At 41.1% G+C, this 14,716-nt stretch overlaps 1 pseudogene; it reads right to left on the bottom strand.

The window, feature by feature from the left end:
* The window catches only part of LOC116888118, a 53,446-nt pseudogene extending 39,186 nt beyond the window's left edge, over nucleotides 1–14,260 (bottom strand).
* Nucleotides 14,261–14,716: the final 456 nt, after the last annotated feature.

Here is a 14,716-nt window from a genome sequence, read left to right as displayed (position 1 = left end):
AATGACTGTTAATGGGTTTAGATGGGTGCAAGTTCTCTTTTGAGGATGTGAACGTGTCTTTAGATTGGATTATAATGTGCTTGAGTGTGCCCCCTAAGTGTGTATGTGTAAGTATATGGTTAGTTGGTGAGATGCAAAGTGGTAGAAACTTTAAGAGGCAGGGCTTACATTTAATTTTTATTATATTTATGTGTATGCGTGTGTGCACATGTTCAGGTGCCCATGGAGGCCAGAGACATTGGGTTTCCCTGGTACTACAGTTATGATCTGCACAGTGGGTGCTAGGAGATGAACTCAAGTCCTCTGGCAAAGCAGAAAGTCTTCTTAACCACTGAACCTTCTCTCTACCTCTTTGGTAGGAGGGTTTTGGATCAAGGTAGTTCTTTTGAGGTCATGAGTTAGTCGCCACTATAGCGTTGTGTGTGGTGGCTTTGAATATGCTTGGCCCACGGAGTGGCACTTTTAGGTGTTGTGGCCTTGTTGGAGTAGATGTGGCCTTGCCAGAGGAAGCATGTCACTGTGGGGGTGAGCTCTGAGATCCTTCTGTTAGCTGTCTGGAGACCAGCCTTTTCCTGTTTGGAATAAGATGTAGAATTGGAGTAAGATGTGGTGTTCCTCTAGCACCATGCCAGCCTGGACCTTGCCATGCTTCCCACCATGATGATAATGGTCTGAACTTCTGAAACAGTAAGCCAGCCCCAACTAAATGCTGTTTTTTATTAGAGTTGCCTTGATCATGGTGTCTCTTTACAGCAATGGAATCCCTAACTAAGACAAATAGTAAGCCTGGTCCCATCCAGATCTCTGCTTTCCTGTTTAAAGATGTGATCTCTTCTTTTTTTTTTTCTTTTTCTTTTTTTTTCCGGAGCTGGGGACCGAACCCAGGGCCTTGCGTTTGCTAGGCAAGCGCTCTACCACTGAGCTAAATCCCCAACCCCAATGTGATCTCTTCTACCACTGTGATATGATTATGATTTTTGTTAAGTCCGTACCAGATTCCAAATCAATGGTGCTGCCTGAGTTTCAGACATTTAGCCTCCAAATCCTTTTGAGCTATAAAACCCTCACTTTGTCAAAAGCAACTTGCCTCAGGCAGTTCATTATAACAATGCAAACTCGACTAACACACAGGGACAGTTCTTGATGCGAAAATATATGAAAACCTTTTCAATTTTTATAGCTCAAAAAGAAACTTTATGGGATGTAAATACATTATATCCCAGAAAGGCTGAAAGGATAAAACAGCAACAGCAAAACAAGCGAACAATAAAAACTCTTAAAAAGTGATTTTTTTGATGTCTGCATAAAATTCTCTTTTGTGGACTATTATATTTTATGTAATCCTCTCAATTTTTTTTTGATTATCACCACAGTTTACCTCTTTTAAAAGAATGTGACAAATAGGGCTTGGGATATAGCTTAGTGGCAGAAGTGCCAGGTTTGATTCCCACCACCCATACAGCGGGTCACAACTCTCTGTAACTCCAGTTCCGGATATCTGATGTCTTCTTTTGGACTCCATGGGCACCAGGTACACATGTGCATGCACATACATGTAAGCAAAATACACATAAAAATAATAATAATAAATAACTATTTCCCAGCCCTCGGGAGGCAGAGGCGGGTGGATCTCTGTGAGTTCTAGGGTAGCCTCGTCTACAAAGGCAGTTTCAGGACAGCCAGAGCTATACAGAAAAACCCTGTCTCAAACAAACAAACAAACAAACAAAAAAGGTGACAAATATCTGTGGCCATGGATTTCTGCCTTTTTAGAAGAAATATTTTTACAGTGACAGTTACTGAGGGAAATGATGCCTTTTAAAGGGAAAGGTACATTAGCTCGTTAAAAACATGGAACTGGTTGACAGAGATTTCACATTAATCTGAATATTTGGGGGATTTTAATGTTTAGTTCAGAATAGCACATTCAGCACTGCAAAACTGTTTCTGACCTGCCCCTCCTGATTCCAGTGACACCAAGTGCCACTACAGTTGATGGCAGAGAGCATTTTCTGGTCTCCTCACACAGCCACATAAGGTGCACTCGCTTTGTCTCCAGTTGTTTAATGGTTACATCCTGATTGCTAGAAAAACAAGATGAGAACTTAAATTGCCTTCCTGGCTCAAATCCCCAGGGAATAGGGACTAATTTTAGTGCAATTTTTTTGTCAAAAGCAGAAAGCAGTGCCTATACGGTTTCATCTGCTACAATTCATGCCACCTCCCTTCTTGCTAACAAATGCTAAAATAGTACAAGAATAAAGGTAATAATAATGGTGTACACTATTGGTTAGTAACGGAAGAAAAAAACATTTCTTCTCGGTTAATTGTGCTAAAACCAGAGAAAGGATTGTAAAACAAATAGCTCCTATTTCCTAGGTGATATCTAGCTTCACCCCCAAACCAAGGCCATGTCCTGTTAGGAGACCTTTAGATGGAGCTGGGCAAATTGATTGACGGATGTTGACTGAGTGATTTCCAGGACACACCAGCAATGCTTGAAAGCAGAGGCTCTGTATTGTTTGTGTGTGTGTGTGTGTGTGTGTGTGTGTGTGTGTGTGTGTGTGTGTGTGAAGTTTAGATTGGTTTTAGACAGATATGTTTGCTCGTGTCTGTACTCTCAGTATTCTGGGAGGCCAAGGCAAGAGAATTGCCATGAATTCTTGGCCAACCAACCTGGGCTACAGCGTGAGACCCCTTTTCCAAACAACAACCAGAAAAATGGAGAACTCTTTTTTTTTTTTTTTTTTTTTTGTTTTTTTTCCGGAGCTGGGGACCGAGAACTCTTTCATGTAAGTCTTAAAGGGGCTGTGGAAATGAGCTGAAGGTGAAAAGCTGATCGGCGAGGGCATACAATTTATATGATCTGTAACAGGTGAATGGCGGCAGCAGAGCAAAACCCCAGGATTCTTTTTTCTTTTTGAGAAAGAGTCTCATTATGTAGCTGGCCTCGAACTTCTGATCCTCCTACGTGCATCCCTCAAATGCTGGATTGCAGGGATGTGCCACCATACCTTGCTCATCCTATTGTTCTAGAGAAACAATGATGCTAGAACTCTTCCACTAATGAGGAGAGTGCAGAATACTTTGAATTTGAGATCAGAGGAGAGAAATAAGTGGTATCAGAAATATATTATGATTTTGAATATTTGGATACTTTGAGTTAGATTCTTTTTTTTTTTTCCGGAGCTGGGGACTGAACCCAGGGCCTTGAGCTTGCTAGGCAAGTGCTCTACCACTGAGCTAAATCTCCAACCCCTTGAGTTAGATTCTTAAGATCAAAACAAACACATTTGAGCTTTCAGAGTTTTTTTTTTTTTGTATTTACATTAAATCACAGAATCTTACATAGTGGGCTTTGTGGTGTATAAAAGTATACCTTGATAAAACCATTAAAAACATATACCTATCAATTTGTCTCCAAATAGTTTGGCTATATAAAGTTATGTGCAATGAGAATCTGCTGATATTTACTCATACATTAAGATGAGTGAGAACAAATACGCATGTTAGTCATCGTGGGAGTTTTCTTGGCTCAGAGAAGCCACTGGGCTCTGGGGAGATTGATGGAGCTAAAATGTCATTGTCACAAGGGAGGCAACTATTGATTTCACTGACAAACCCTGTAATTATGGAACACAATGCCTAGTTACATTAATTAGAAGGGAGTGAGAGAGTGGAGCTGGAGGCCCTACTGAGAGAGAGAGAGAGAGAGAGAGAGAGAGAGAGAGAGAGAGAGAGAACAGATTGATCTTCTGTAAGGTGTGGCAGGAACTTGCAGCGAGTGGAGAGGCAGAAAGGAAGGCAGTTTGAAGATCTGCACAAAAGTGGTCTAAGACATATAGCCATTAGTCATATATACAGAACATATGGTTGCAGCTATGTTCCATAAACTCATGTGATATGAAAATTTTCTAAAGAGTGCCAAACGCTATACAGCTAAAACATTGTAACAGAAAATACCAGCATATGAAAATTCCAAACGTGTTGAGCATTGATGAAAAGGGATAGTTGGTGGAGACTAATTTGCCTCCTCACTGTTGTCATCTACTCACTTCACAGAAGCATCCACTAATTCAGTGCTTTGTGTGTCCCTCCAGAGACAGTCCACTACCCTATGCACACGAACATTCATGCAATTGCGTATACCTGTGTACATTTCACAAATAACAGGATGCTGCTCATAGTGTTTTTTAAATCTTCTTTGGATCCTTTTAACACCGTGGCTTAGAAGACACTTATCAGCATGTATTGATCTGCTCTGTGTCTTTAAAATTTGAACATATATTTTGTTTGTGAGTACTGCAATTTATTTTAAAAAATTTAAAGCTCATTTGTTTCCTGGCACCTAGTTTATCTTCTTAGAGGTCAGTAAACAGGAAAATTATCAGTCAACACAGTGTCAGTGTGAGAATTGCAGATACTTTCTTTTGATGAGCATCCTAGCTAATTTTCACTTTTTTTTTTTTTTTTTTTTTTTTGATTCTTTTTTTTTTTTTTTTTCGGAGCTGGGGACCCGAACCCAGGGCCTTAGCTTCCTAGGCAAGCGCTCTACCACTGAGCTAAATCCCAACCCTAATTTTCACTTTTTTATTCTAGTAAGCATGCTTGAATATTTTGTATTCTCCCCAGACATTTTTAAAGACTGTATTTTGATGACACAATAAAGAGATGTATGGAAATCCAAGTGCAAATCGCTTTTAAAGAGCTGGTTTGGTCTGGACAAAGACAGCCTGCCAGGCAGACTGGGTCAGAGGTTTCTTGCTATTCTAGGTTTACTGAGGGACTGAATCTAAAGGGTTCAAGGACAATCACTCAGAAACAGTGATAAGACTTCACAGCATTAGGAGACTTGTAGTCCAGCCTCAAGTTACTCCCCTTACCCTGGTAAATCATAACCAGAAAGGGCAGATCTTCCTTATATGTTCTTATATAAGGGCAGAGATATCAAATGCATAATGTTGTTATGGGGGCTGTCGGTTAAAATAGGTCCACAATATGCTCGGTGAAGGTTAAATAGTAAGTCTTATCCTAAGGGACAGAAACAAAAGGCCAGAGTGCTTAGAGCATCATGTGGAATAAACACACTCTCAAGCACAGATTGTAACCTGAAAAACGAGACGATGGGCTAAGAAACAACAAACTCCTTCTAGGCTATGTTGTTAGTGATCCAGACTGTAACACGGGGCAAGATAACTCATTTTGAAAAAAATTCCTGTACTTGCACAATTGAAGTATTCATCACAAAAGATAGGATGGCGTATTGATGGTCTTTGTAAACTAATAACCCCTTTCTTTAAAAATTATTTTTATTTTTATTCCATGTGCATTGGTAATTTGCCTACATGTATGTCTGTGTGAGGGTGTGGAATCCTCTGGAACTAGAGCTACAGACAGTTGTGAGCGGTCATGTGTGGGTCCTGGGAATTGAACCAGCATCATGTGGAAGAGCAGCCAGTGCTCTTAGCTGCTGGGCCATCTCTCCAGCCATCACCGTTTCCCTTCTTATACTTCTCAATATTAGAGCTTACAGACCAAGAATATAAATGCTCTGTCTTTCGGTGAGCATGAAAGAGATTTGCATTTTAAGGGAAGGAATTCTTCTTGTTTGGATATGCCAATAAAACTCAGAGGATATGTCTTAGAACGTTATGGCATTTGACATTTCATTTGGGAGAAACCTAGGAACAATAATAGGAAAATCTATCAGACAATGGAAACAAGACAATGGAAGGAGGAGGGGTACTAGAGTGTTAACACAAGTAAGATCCTCAGAAGGTTTTATTTAATTTTATTTTTTATTAACTTGAGTATTTCTTATTTACATTTTGAGTGTTATTCCCTTTCCCGGTTTCCAAGCCAACATCCCCCTAACCCCACCCCCTCCCCTTCTTTATGGGTGTTCCCCTCCCCATCCTCCCCCCATTGCCGCCCTCCCCCCAACAATCACGTTCACTGGGGGTTCAGTCTTGGCAGGACCCAGGGCTTCCCCTTCCACTGATGCTCTTACTAGGCTATTCATTGCTACCTATGAGGTTGGAGCCCAGGGTCAGTCCATGTATAGTCTTTGGGTAGTGGCTTAGTCCCTGGAAGCTCTGGTTGGTTGGCATTGTTGTTCATATGGGGTCTCGAGCCCCTTCAAGCTCTTCCAGTCCTTTCTCTGATTCCCAAAGGGTCTTATATATCACAAAAGTATCAACATTAAATGTACCTGTGTGTGACACAGAGTCAATTTCCCTTTCTTTCTTGGACAATTCAATCTTAAAGCCATTAGATAAAGCAGAGCAAGAAAGCCATCCATGGTAGACAGTGGTGTGGGTAGGGGCAGGGCCAGGGTCAGGGTCAGGGTCAGGGTCAGGGATAGGATCAGGGACAGGCAACTAGATTAAAATGTCAGAGACCGGGGTTGGGGATTTAGCTCAGTGGTAGAGCGCTGCCTAGGGAAGCTTAAGGTCTGGGTTGATCCCCAGTTCAAAAAAAAAAAAAAAAAAAAAAATATAAAATGTCAGAGACCAAGCAGAGAGAGAGAGAGAGAGAAGGGTGTTTTTATTGAAGGTGCCTGCTAGGAGGAGTTAGAGTCAAGCTGGTTGATAAAGGTGTCCCTATGGAATGACAATCTAGTGAGGACTGACAAAGACTTGGCCTGCATTCTTGAGTCTGAGCTGGATGCGGAAGGCATCTCTGTGTTTGGGAGTGGGGTGGGCAGGGGAGCTGGCAATGTTGGGAACCAAAGCCTGAGGCAGACTGGTAAGGAAATTCATGTTAGGGGGAGCAGTTCTTAGACAGAATCAGAGGCTTGAGCAGGCGGAAGTGATCATGGACATGGAAGATTAGTTTCTGTATTAGTTTTCTACATCTCAAAACTTAGCATCTTTAAGCAAGACACATTTACTATCTTGCTTGTGTGTGTGTGTGTGTGTGTGTGTGTGTGTGTGTGTGTGTGTGTGTGTGTGTGTGTGTGTGTGTGTGTGTGAGTCTGTGCACAGTTTACCAAAGTTTAGAGGAAATTCCAGTCTGAAAGTTGAACTGAGGGGAGTTCTTCTTCCTGCAGGTAAACTTATTTCTTCAAGAGCTATTAATGGAAGATCCAAGCTTTTCAATGGCTGTTGGCTAGAAACCCATTACAGATCCTTATACAAGGGTAGATAAGGGAAGGAGGAAATGTAGAGAGGGAGGAAGGAGGAAGAGGAGGGAGAGGTCGAAGAGGAAGAGGAAGAGAAGGAGAAAAAAGGAGAGACAGATTAGACAAAGGTCAATTGTCTTATGATAGCCCATATATTTTTGCCGTATTCTATGATTGGAAGTAAATTAAGATTCAGCACACTTACAAAGAGATGATCATGCAAGTGGATGGAGAGTAGGAAGCAGAGACCCTGGAGGCCATCTTTTCAAAAATTAGTTCTTTGAGAGTTTTGTACAATGTATTTTGTTTTTTGTTTTTGTTTTTGTTTTTTTTTTTTTTTTCGAGCTGAGGGACCAAACCCAGGGCCTTGCACTTGCTAGGCAAGCGCTCTACCACTGAGCTAAATCCCCAACCCCTGTACAATGTATTTTGATAGTTTTTATATTTGCCCCCTTCCCCAACTCTTCTCATATGCACTCCTTCCATACCTTTTAGAACTTCATGTCTTACCTTTGAAGAGTCCTTCCAGACCAATTGGTTTTCTTGGATGTATGATCTTCCACTGGAGCATTAATGACTTACCACTCTTAGACAAACTCTCTTTTCCCCCAGCAGCTAACAGTTGTAAATAGTGCCAAAGCTAGAAATATGCTATGTGCCCAACAAGCTCCTTTTCCAAACGGAATTTGGTCTGTCCTGATGCAAATGAAACTGCCCTGCTCTGTCCAGAGGGCACTTTTACCATAGTCATCCACCACCTCTCATTTTGATACTCTTTCTGCCTCTCTTCCACAATGATTCCTGAGCTTTGGGAGGGAGTCACACACACACACACACACACACACACACACACACACACACACACACACACCCCCCCTCCTTTAGGTTGTACATTCTTCTACTCCCTTTGGCCAGTTACAGGCCTCTGTGCTCATCATTATCTACTGTAAACAGAAACTTCTCTGATGCAGGTTGAAGGATGCGTTAGTTTACAGTTATAATGATAAGTTAATAAATCAGTTTAATATTATGTCAATTTAGCAGCATAACAGTAGTATGTTCTGCCACAGGGCCTCGACCTGTTTAGGGCATAAGTGCTATGCTCAATAATGGTGTCAGGTGTGGATTTTGTCTTGTGGAGGACTTAAACCCAATTAACAATTGGATTTCTAGTGGTTGGCCCCTCCCATGATGCTCATACCACTATTGCACTAGTGGGCATATCTTGCCAGATCAGTCGTTAGTGTAGCTTGAAGGGTTCACTACCAGATATAACTGATAATTCTCCCCCAGTAGCTTGTATAGCACCTCTAGCACTATGAAAGCTAACCAGTATCAATTAAATTTTCATTCCTCCATGTTCTATGACTCAAGTATGGTATCTTCAGCAATCAGGTCATATTGTCACATTCTGGAGTGAAACCAAGAGCATTGAAATAGCAAATAATGTTTGGATCCCACTACTACTTCCTTTTCTAAAAGACATAATGCATTTGCATAATTAAAATAAAAATGTATAAAAATATACCAAAATAAACCTTACGGTGTATGTATGTGTGTTCTGATTATTAAACAGATACCTGCCCATCATTTTTGTTTTGTTTATCTGTTTATTAGTGACAGGATCTTTTGAGTGTTGCTCACGGTGTCCTCAAATTCCCTAGGCTCATTTGATTGCCCTGCCCCAGCTTCCTGGGTAGCTGGGACCACAGACGCTCACCACTAGCTTACATTAGCACATATGTTTAATAAGCCAAAGTGAAAGGACAGTTTATTATCTAATCACCACTACTGTTGAAATTTTTATGGCGTATAGCCATTGCATTTTGGTATATTTATTATTTTTAGCCTCCTTTAAGTTATCTATTTCTTTCTACCTAATATAATGTCATTTCCTTTTAAAAAAATCTTTTAACAGTCCTGTTATAAATAGTCACACTGTTTCTGGAGCTAGTAATGAGGATCTTTGATCCTTTTAGAGAAAGAGATGGTTTAATGAGATCCTTGGGAAAAAAAAAACAGCAAAAAAGGATTGGAAGGAGGGAAGGGACTTACAATGATAATCAGAGCCTTCTGTTTACTTGTTGGGAACATAAGTCTAGACCGTAATAATTTTTTGTATCTTCATTACACTCTCCTTTGTTTTGTATTTTCATGACACCGTATTCTAGTCTCTGTAAGAATTTTTTGGGTGGATGGGGATGAGAGTGTTAGTAGCTTAACTAAATGAATCACTGTAGGTTACACAGCCTCTGAAGGCAAAAAAGCTGGACTACCGTGTAAGTCTCTAGAGTTCTAGGCCACTGTTATAGAAGACTTAAAACCCTCAATATTAATTAAGTAATCCCTGTAACAACTCAGTGAAGAGGTTAACATTATTTGTTCTGACTTTAGAGCCATTTACTGCAAAAGTGATTAAATGTGTGTAAGCCAAAACTGATTCCACTATAATTAAACAAGTTTTTAATCACTCTCAAAAGAAATAGACTATTAAGTAGGGTTATTATTTGAGGAATTAGCTTTCAGTTTCTGGTCCAACCAGTTTGAAGATCACTTCTCACCCGATATCATGGGTTCTTTTGTATTAGGCATAAAACCTGTGTTTTCTTAGTAAGATTAAGTAAATACAGTGTGTTTGATTAGCTGCATCTTGGGATCTACAACCTTCTCAGTAAATGAATGAGTGTTGAGGAGGAAATAACTATCACCTGGAAAGTTAGATAAAGTAACATTGACCTACTGGTATTAATTCCAAATGGAGACTTTAGGTTGCAGTGTCTTCTTTTTCTTTAAAAAAGACTTTTTCTTATATTTTGTGTGTGTGCAATGTGACAACTCATGGGAGTGGGTGCTCTCCTTCCACCACGTGAGGGCCATGCAAACTCAGGTCTTCAGGTTTGAGGCAGCAGGCGTCTTTACCCACTGAGACATCTCACTAGCCACGTGGCCTCGATTCCTTACCTGTACTTATGGCTATACAGAGTAAGCAAGCAATGTTCAATAGACAGGTAAATGTAATTATTTTGCTTACTTTGTTGAATTGTGATCAAATGGTCTGCAAAGCCCTCTTCTTTTTTTTTAAAAAAAAAACAAATAAATACAACTTTTACTCAGGTGAGAAACAGGAAAAAATCCGAACAAGTCTACAATTTGTGGGTTATCTTATACGATAAATATTTTGCAAAAGTTTCATAAGCTTACACCATTGAAGGCAATCTACTACAGAGTAGGGAAGAATCCACACGCAAAATTTTCAAGCCAGTCAGTCTGTGCTCACAAACTCATGACAGCAGGCATCCTCTATCAAGGGCACACTAGATTGCTGTCTTAGGGTTTTACTGCTATGAACAGACACCAACATAGACACATAGGTACTGCTATGACCAAAGCAACTCCTATAAGGACAACATTTAATTGGGGCTGGCATCCAGGCAGGCATGGTCCAGGAGGAGCTGAGAGTGCTACATCTTCATCTGAAGGCTGCTAGTGGAGACTGGCTTCCAGGAAGCTAGGAGGAGGGTCTTACAACCCACAACCACACTGACACACCTACTCTAACAAGGCCACACCCACTCCAACAGGGCCACATCTTCTAATGGTGCCCTCCATCACAATTGCTAAGGTTCTTTTAGAAATTGAGTTTTCTTCTTTCTACTTCTACCTTATAATATGTCAAACTATCTTTACTCCCTTCTAGTAAAAAACCAGACGACCCAGGACACTGCCCTCCAGCTGCAGACAGAGGCAAAGGGGAAAGGAGCCAAAGGTGGCAGGGCCAAGGAGGAAAGGTCCATGATTAGTTGCCTTCACTGCACTTTTCTCGCCAAAGTACTCTCGTTAACCTCAGTTTGTAGAAGACTCTTCAGTCAGCAAAGAAACTGAAACTACATTATGAGTTTTTTTTTTGTTTTTGTTCAGCTCTCAAGTGGGAGAGACAGCCCGGTTTGCATTCAGAGCTTCTTGTCTGAGATTACTATTTACTTTCCTTTTGCTTTTCTTTTTTAAAAAGACTTATTTATTTATTTATTTATTATAAGTACACTGTAGCTGTCTTCAGACACACCAGAAGAGGGCATCGGGATCTCATGACACATGGTTGTGAGTCACCATGTGGTTGCTGGGATTTGAACTCAGGACCTCTGGAAGGCAGTCAGTGCTCTTGACAGCTGAGGCGTCTCTTCAGCCCTACTTTTGCTTTTCATTCTTTCTGTGTTGTCTGCTGGCATTCTCCTAGAACATCTTCTATCAAGAAATAGTGCTGGTACCTGGGTGATTTCCTGTCTCCATTAAAATGCCTATTCACCACCCCACAACCTAGGTCCCTATCTCAGGAGCAGAAGTGAAGGATTATAGACAATCTGAAAAGATTCTTGTCGAAACACTGTATCCTAGAATAGCATGCTCACACTTTCCAAGGTTAATGGCAGAATTGTGGTTCAAATACCCTGTAGAATGGTCTAACCTACACAAGTATTAGCATTTTCTCAGGTCAAAATGAAAAAGCAAGGTATTTTCTGAGGGATTATTATGGGTCAAATATGCTAAAAAGAAATGAAAACATTTTGAAAAACTTCTTTAATTTTTTCCCAGTAAAATCATGTTTACTTATGCTAGGTGTTAACAATTAACAAATATGATATGTATTCTTCCAAGCACAATTTGTGTTTGGAAAGGAACATCTTGCTGAACTATGGATAAGATAAGAATGTACAGAGGAACATCCAGTGCACCCCCACAAATTACTCCACATGCAGCGAAGTCAGCTGTGTAGACACCACTCCTTTTAATGGGACAATGAAGCATGCTTTTAGGAGGCCAAAGAACTAAGAGTTTTCTAAGGAACATGAAAATCTGCCCACACAGTGGTAGTTTAAGCATCTAACATTTGATAAAATTAATTTAAAAAATCCTATTTAATACCAAAGCCCTGTAATTTTAGGATTGCAATTGATTCATTTGACAACATATCCTCCTGTTCATGCCTTTGCTCTTTGGATCATTAACAGCTACGGTATGCTCTCAATTTCTTATTTGGTCTGATACACAAAAGAGGGAGAAAAAAGCAGCACAAAAACATTTTCCTACCTTGGTTTTTTTTTTTTTTTTTTTTTTTTTTGGAGCTGGGGACTTTTCCTAGGCAAAGCGCTCTACCACTGAGCTAAATTCCTAACCCCATTGGGTTTTAAGAAAGAATCTTTTTTTTTTTTCCGGACTGGGGACCAACAGGGCCTTGCGTTTGCTAGGCTCTCTACCACTGAGCTAAATACCCAACCCCCCATTGGGTTTTAAATTTTAAACTGAATGTGAAAGAAAAAGGCCATAATCTTTAGCCTTCAAGTTGCCAGACTTAGTGAGATGAGTTTAATAATCACCCAGTGATTCAACAGGGAAAAGAAAAAAAAAGAAAAAAAGCCTGTATTTTTCCCAACCCTTCATTCATTTGGTCATATTGGAAATATAAATCTTTGAAGTTATCTGCCTGTGTGCTCTCTTTCTCCCTCTCCTCTCTTTTCCCTTGTCTCCCTTCCCCCGTGTGTGTGTGTGTGTGTGTGTGTGTGTGTGTGTGTGTGTGTGTGTATTTAAGTGGTTGGTGGTCACATGTGACACCATGAGAGTGTTCAACTCTAGATATTATACATTATTTTAATCTTACACATTTTATATCCCAAGGACTTGGCACATAGTGAGAGCACATCTAGATGCCATATATCTGTATATTTTTGCACTGTTAATAAAAAAGACACGTCCGTGATTTGTAGGCCAGGCAGAGGTGGATAGGGATCAACTTATTCTAGACTTTGTATAATAGGCATGAGAGATAATGCCTTACTGGAGAAACAATAGGAATTTCAGTATATTAGAAGTACAAAATGTTCTGAGATGGCAATAGAGTAGCTAGGAATGAGGCTGGGCAGAGAGGCCAGATTACCAAGGGTTTTACACATAGTGCAGTAGCTTGGAGCTTTATTGTAAGAGCAGAGGAGGCAAAGGGGAGGAAAAACATTAGCAGCTGTGGTGGGCCTTTAAGTGGGATGCAGTGTGGGGACCCTATTATATTTTAGAACCAGGTTGTGGCTTCTGCTGTGAAATGGACAAGAGCAACATTCAATGTTGAACCCTCTCAGCCAGAAGCATACAAATATGGAGCTAGATAAACTTGCTCAGGGCCTCCGTGGCAATTTGCAAAGAGGATGGGGGTCTGACCATCGAGTAGAGGGAAGATTTATTTAGGTCAGAAGCGAGTGGCAAGGGTCTGGACAGAAGTGAGTGAAATTATCATTAACCTCCACACCAGGTAATCAAGCAAAACCAGCCCTGTGACAGCTGCTGCTGAGAACCTCCCTCAGGGAAAGAGTTGACAGTAAATCTAATATGTCAGCTTTGTGATTTGCCATTTGAAAATGGAATTCCATGTTGTCGAACTCAAAGAAAGGTCATCTGGCAGGATTGAGATCAACCTGGCTTTCTCTGTGTAATGGAGCTAAAGGAGGGCCACTCAGTTCCTGGTGTCTGCTTGCAAAGATTTAAGGCAATTGGCTCATGTTCAAAGAAGACCCTCAATTTGTGTCTTTGAACAACAGAGCCTGGAACAACCGAAACCAGGAGAACGCGGTCTTTAAATTGTTAGATAATCAAGGACAAGGAGAGGCAAGGCTGGCTTTGCTTATCCTCAAGCCAGAGATTAAGTGACCATCCACAGAGCCAGGCAGTCTTGGTCCCCGGAAGCATCCCAGTTTACAAGGTCCTAAGCTCCTATACCGGGTGGACAACAAGAAAAAAAAAAACACACAACCAGGGTCGTTCTCTCAGGCTCTTGCTGACTTTTTTGATGAGGAAGATCTGGTCAGGGTGAGAATGGCTGATTTCTCAGCTACAATGGTGGTAACAATCTCTCTGTAATTTTTTTCTCTTTCTAAAAAATTTTGTAGCCTGTAATGCAAGTGTGTGTGTAGGTTACAGGTCAACATCAGGTGTCTTTTGATTGCTCTGTTCCTTATTTGTGACACTGGGGTCTCTCCTGAACCTGAAACTCACCGATTGGCTAGCTAGCCTGGCTGACCAGAAAGGTCCAGAAAGCCACGGTAATATCGCCACCCCTGCTAACCCCATTCGGTGCAGCAGGTACTGCAGATTCATCCTGCCACATTCTAGCTTTTACATCTGTGCTACAAATCTGATCAGGCTCCCTCGTACTCCACCTCCCCAGTTTGGCTCTCTTTCTTTTTCTTTTCCTTTTTCTTGTTCTTTTTCTTTTTTGAGACAGGGTTTCTCTGTGTGCTCTGGCTGTCCTGGAACTCACTGTGTAAACCAGACTGGCCTCGAACTCAGAGATACTCCTGCCTCTGCCTCGCTGGGATTAAAAGGCTCGTGACACTGCGCTGGACTGGCTTTTCATATACTAGTTTATTTGAGAAGAAGAGAAATGGTGCGTGTGGGGAGTGTGTGTGTGGGGTGTGGGGTGGTGGTGGTGTTGGTTGTGGTGGTGGTGGTGGTGGTGGTGGTGGTGGTGGTGGTGGTGGTGGTGGTGGTGTCTAATCCTCTAAATCCACATAATTAGGCGGTTGGGGTGGCGGTGAGTAACCTGGACAAAAT

Source organism: Rattus rattus, chromosome X, assembly GCF_011064425.1.
Source record: "Rattus rattus isolate New Zealand chromosome X, Rrattus_CSIRO_v1, whole genome shotgun sequence".
NCBI classification, from domain to species: domain Eukaryota; kingdom Metazoa; phylum Chordata; class Mammalia; order Rodentia; family Muridae; genus Rattus; species Rattus rattus.
Note: the sequence above shows the minus strand (reverse complement) of the source record. Positions and strands in the feature narration are given on the sequence as shown.